Source organism: Octopus bimaculoides, chromosome 30 (assembly GCF_001194135.2).
Source record: "Octopus bimaculoides isolate UCB-OBI-ISO-001 chromosome 30, ASM119413v2, whole genome shotgun sequence".
Classification (NCBI taxonomy): Eukaryota; Metazoa; Mollusca; class Cephalopoda; order Octopoda; family Octopodidae; genus Octopus; species Octopus bimaculoides.
Genome location: NC_069010.1, coordinates 3,405,973 through 3,412,181, shown reverse-complemented (window position 1 = coordinate 3,412,181; position 6,209 = coordinate 3,405,973). Strand labels below are relative to the sequence as shown.

Sequence of the window (6,209 nt, the reverse complement as noted above, 5' to 3'; positions counted from 1 at the left end):
AGCTAGATTACGAGGACGTAAACACACCAGCATCGGTTGTCAAGCGACGTTGGTGGGGGACAAACACAGACACACACACATATATATATATATATATATATACATATATACGACGGGCATCTTTCAGTTTCCGTCTACCAAATCCACTCACATGGCCTTGGTCGGCCCGAGGCTATAGTAGAAGACACTTGCCCAAGGTGCCACGCAGTGGGACTGAACCCGGTACCATGTGGTTGGTAGGCAAGCTACTTACCACACAGCCACTCCTGCGCCTACATATATACATACATACATACACACACACACATTCATACATGCACGCATACATACATACATACATACATACATACATACATATGTATAATTCGTACGGAACCGAATCAAGCTAGAGAAATATTGAGCTTTGTTTTAATAATCAGTTGATCTAGCAAGCGGGTCCTCATATCAGCGAGGTGGGGACCGGTGCGCATTGATGCCGTCGAGTGGTAGGCCCCGAAACGGCGCCCATTCTCTCCTGATGACCCCATACACACCCTGGTTTCCGGTATGCACAGTTCTCGACTGGCATGTGCGAGTTGTTTGCAAGACACACACACATGGACGTATACATAAACACACTCATGCGTACACACACATATAAATACACAGACATACACATACACATATAAGCAGAGACGAAGGTATACACACAGATACATATATATAAATGTAAACAACACACATTAACAAGCATATACATATACACAAACACATGGACAGACACACATAAACATATACATGGATAAATACACACACGTATACGCAATCACAGTCACCCAACAGGCTGTGTGGTAAGTAGCTTGCTTACCAACCACATGGTTCCGGGTTCATTCCCACTGCGTGGCACCTTGGGCAAGTGTCTTCTGCTATAGTCCAGAGCTGACCAAAGCCTTGTAAGTGGATTTGGTAGACGGAAACTGAGAGAAGCTCGTCGTATATATGTATATATATATATATGTATGTATGTGTGTGTATATGTTTGTGTCTGTGTCCCCCCAACATCGCTTGACAACCGATGCTGGTGTGTTTAAGTCCCCGTAACTTAGCGGTTCGGCTAAAAGAGACCGATAGAATAAGTACTAGGCTTACAAAGAATAAGTCCTGGGGTCGATTTGCTCGACTAAAGGCGGTGCTCCAGCATGGCCGCAGTCAAATGACTGAAACAAGTAAAAGAGTAAAAGAGTAACAAAAACATGTCCCTCGTATATGCGAGAAATAACAGCCAATTAATTATTAAATCACAACGTGTTATCTTAAAAACAGAAAGAGGATATGTAAATTGTTGGAAGGTGTGGCCCTGTTTTACCTGCACACAGGTAAAAAAAATTTTAAAAAAAAAAAGCTGGGATGATCATGGTAGGAACGTGTTAGATCTCGCATGGAACTGACGTTTGGTGGATCAAGATTGACCTTGGGTTAAAGAACCAAGCAGCTTTTTTTCACTCACGGATGTAAACGCACACACACACACACACACACATACATACGCATACGTACATACATACATGCAAATACATACACATAGACATACATCACACACACACACACACGTGCATATGAACTCACTCTTACATATACATAGACGCATCCACACAACTCTATATGTAACACACACACACACAATAAAACCAGGATGTTTTCGTTGTCGCAGAAAAGTGATGTCATCTTATCACGTTCTGACCTCTTGACACCTCACCTCTTACCTCTGACAGCTTTCTCTTGGTTGACCTTTCATCACTGTCTCTCTGTCTCTCTATCTTTCTCTTTCTCTTTTTACTGATTTAGTTGCTGGGACGTTCGGAGCCTCTCATTTGCATGTAGGAGGGAAAGCGTAGGAGAAAGAGAGAGGGAGGGAGGAAAGGGAAAAGTAGAGAAAGTGTCAGAGAGCGAAAGACTGAAAGAGAGAGGTGACAGAGGGACAAAGTAAAAGCAAGAGAGAGTGAAAGAGAGAATAAGGAAGAGGAAAAGGAGAGTAGGAAAGGGGAAGAAGTGGAGAGAGAGAGAGAGAGACGGGTAAGAGCTATAGAAAGAGAGAGAGAGAGAGAGCGAATAAAAGGCGGGAAGCGACTCTCTCTGTGTTAGCAATCCCAGAGGCTGGATTACGGATGCGAGAGCCGCCACGTGAATCCAAAGACACGGTTTTCGGTTGCGACAATGGCCTATTTATTTAAACGTATGTTTATACATAACAGATGTGTCGTCGCTGTTGGCGAAACGAAGTGAAATCAGCATGTCCCGGGATAGTAAACCAGCTCGCCGATCTCCACACGTATGTTATTGTTGTTATTATTGTTGTCGTTTTCGTCTTCTTTTAACCCCAGGTCAAGCTTGAAGCAACAACATGCTGAACGATGATTAAAGATATTCCAGCCGTGATCATCCCGTTTATTGTTTTGGTTTTTTTGTTGTTGTTGTAAAGACTACCCAGGACGGTACTACACGTATTCATTTGCACACGCGGGTTAGGGATAGGGATAGGGATAGGGTTAGGGTTAGGGATAGGGTTAGGGTTAGGGTTAGGGTTAGGGTTAGGATCGACCACTCAAGACTAGCTAGCGCGGACGCGCGACTGCGCGTTCGGGTCCGCGCTGCTTTAGTAGTACCCCCTAACCCTAACCCGCATGTGCAAATGAATACGTGTTTAGGGTTAGGGTTAGGATCGACCACTCACGACTAGCTGGCGCGACTGCGCGTTCGGGACCGTGCTGCTTTAGTAGTACCCCCAGGACGACCAGTATATATAATATGGGGTGGTTGGAACTGCAATTTGAAGGAGATTTGACTACTATTTCTTGCTTTTCGAGCGACCACACAGTGGTTCCTTCGGACTTTCGTTCTGATCAAGCAGACTTGTGATCAAAGCCGTTCCAACGAAGACAACCACGTCTTTTATTCATGCTGATTGTATCTAGAACCACATTATCTCATGTGCCCTTCCTTTTTCTTTAGCCCCAGGTCAGTCTTGATCAAATGTGCTCCATCCAATATTGTGTCTACAGTGTGAAACGTGTCCTCCGTTGCAGTTTAACCCCGAGTCAATCCTGATCCAACAGACTTGTGATCAAAGGCGTTCCAGCTGTGACCATCCGGCATTTTATTCAAATATTGTGTATCTAGGATAATATATTATGTAACATGTTCTTTGTTGTTGTTGTTTAACCCCAGGTCAGTCCTGATCTAAGTGGAGGCGCAATGGCCCAGTGGTTAGGGCAGCGGACTTGCATGTTAATTTCACGAGCAGGCTGTTCCGTTGATCGGATCAACTGGAACCCTCGTCGTCGTAAGCGACGCAGTGCCAACAACAAAAGTCCTGATCCAGCTGACCTATGGTCGAAGATGTTCCAGCCGTGACCATCCTGTCCATGATTCAGGCATAGTGTATCTAGGACTACATTATCTAATGTATCGTTTCTCCTTTTTTTTAATCCCAGGCCAGTCCTGATCCGGCTAAACTATGATCATAGATGTTTCAGCTGTGATCATCCGTTTATTCAGACATAGTGTATCAAGGACTCCATCATCTAATGTGATCTTCCCTGTTTGTGTTATTGTTTAACCCCAGGTCAGTCTTGATCCAGCAGACCTACGATCAAAGACGTTCCAGTTGTGACCATCCTGTCTTTCATTCAGACATAGTGTATCTAGGACTACATTATCTAAAGTGTCCTTCCTTGTTGTTGTTGTTTAGCCCCAGGCCAGTCCTGATCCGGCTAAACTATGATCATAGATGTTTCAGCTGTGATCATCCGTTTATTCAGACATAGTGTATCAAGGACTCCATCATCTAATGTGATCTTCCCTGTTTGTGTTATTGTTTAACCCCAGGTCAGTCTTGATCCAGCAGACCTACGATCAAAGACGTTCCAGTTGTGACCATCCTGTCTTTCATTCAGACATAGTGTATCTAGGACTACATTATCTAATGTGTCCTTCCTTGTTGTTTAACCCGGGGTCAGTTCTGCTCTAACTACTCCATGATCAAAGTTATTCAAACCATAATCATTCTGTCTTTGTATTCAGGCATAGTGTATCTAAGACTACATTATCAAATGTGTTTTACCTTTTTTTCTATAAAACTATTTCAGATATAGGGTAAAAATAAATAATAATTTTACCAAGTAGTTTGGTATGTTAAAAAAACCACTATCGGTAAAACTTATACAAAAGTTTTATAATTATAAACATAATATCTTTTTTACTCTTTACTCTTTTACTTGTTTCAGTCATTTGACTGCGGCCATGCTGGAGCACCGCCTTTAGTCGAGCAAATTGACCCCAGGACTTATTCTTTGTAAGCCTAGTACTTATTCTATCGGTCTCTTTTGCCGAACCACTAAGTGACGGGGACATAAACACACCAGCATCGGTTGTCAAACAATGCTAGGGACACACAAACATATACACATACATACAAATATATAAATACATATATACGACGGGCTTCTTTCAGTTTCCATCTACCAAATCCACTCACAAGGTTTTGGTTGGCCCGAGGCTATAGTAGAAGACACTTGCCCAAGGTGCCACGCAGTGGGAATGAACCCGGAACCATGTGTTTGACAAGCGAACTTCTTACCACACAGCCATGCCTGTCATCATCACCACCATTGTTTTAACATCCACTTTCCGGAGTTTTTTTTTGTTTTTTTTTTCGAGGCAGATTTCCTACAGCTGGATGCTCTTCCTGTCACCAACCCTCACCTGTTTACACAGAATACTGGAAATGGATGACACAGCTTGAATGACATTGACACTCACTAATTCATGCATGCACACACACGTCAGGCTTCTTTCAGTTTCCATCTACCAAATCTGCTCTCAAGGCTTTGTTTGACCCAGGCTATAGTAGAAGATGTTTTCCCAAGGTGTAATGCAGTGGAATTGAACCTGGAACTATGCGACTGGAAAACAAAATACTTAATCATACATCTACACCTGAGCTCCATATCTTTCTCTAACTGTCCATCCATCTACCTATCTGCCTGCCCATCCATCCATTTGTCTACCTGTCCATCCACCCATCTGTCTGTTCATCTATCTATTTATCTATCTGTCTGTCCGTCCGTCCATCCATCGATCTATCCATCTATATATATGAATATATATGTGTGTGTGTGTGTATATATATATATATATATATATATATATAATATAATAAATGCAAATGTCAGTGTGGCAGTACTTTGAGGGATAGACTTACGGTGCACAAACAACAAATCCGGGACCCTACCACTAGGAAAATTCCCGTTAGCCAGCACCTAGACAAATGTCCCGTAGACAAAAACCCTAAATACCAAATCTTCCCTCTCTATCAGTGCACGGGAAACACTTCAGCCCAATTCCGTTTAAATAAGGGAAACATACTGATTAAAGACTATAAACCACAGCTGAATATCTTTTAGAAAGAAGAAAAAGCAGTATAAAGAAGAGAAAAAAAAAAGACTTAATTTCAACAACAAAATTTTAGTAACAATCTTCCACCCAGGTTTCAAAACCGCAACTACAAATCACCACATAAACACAAGATGCCAATGTCACCCAATGAACTTCCACAAACACAAGTTGCTGACGTCACATAATTCCAGACCAGTCAAAAGGACCTTCAGCGAATACAAGGAAATGACCCTTTAAGAGAACCAACCAACCAACCAACCGGAACGGCCTAGAACCATATCCACAAGGAAACCAACCAAGCAGAACGACAAGCTTGACCACAGAAGAAAAACGTCATCAGTTTTTCAACGAATCAAAAATCAGATCAGCTCCTCCCAGAAAAAAAATTTATAAATACATCTGGTCCCTAAACATACCATTACAAGCAAAAGCGACTATTTAAAGAAGATCTGAGAAACTATAAACCAAATTCCCCTTTTTTTTTACTATTTTTATTCTCACACTTGTTTTATTTTTTTCAGTATTACTTGTCGACCACCACTGAAATTAATGAACCTTGTACATTCTAACAAATTGATATACAGTTTTAATTTCAAACTTACACCTTCTGTTTTGAACATGATAATTTATCAACATCGAAACATTTTAATTTGTCAACATTGAAACATTTTGATTTGTCAACATTGAAACTTTTAAAGATGTTTTTCTAATTTTAAACTTTTACTATTGATAAACAAAGACTATTGTTGAAACTAGTTTGGTATATATGTAAATAA

The 6,209-nt window shown here is 41.4% G+C and overlaps 1 protein-coding gene across 1 annotated transcript in view; it reads left to right on the top strand.

The window, feature by feature from the left end:
- Window positions 1-2,051: 2,051 nt before the first annotated feature.
- LOC128251284 (zinc finger protein 227-like) overlaps window positions 2,052-6,209 on the top strand; it is a 14,903-nt gene continuing 10,745 nt past the window's right edge. Inside the window, exon 1 of the mRNA XM_052978138.1 lies at window positions 2,052-2,308. The gene's annotated coding sequence lies outside the window, so the exon portion shown is untranslated. The remainder of the gene's footprint in view (window positions 2,309-6,209) is intronic.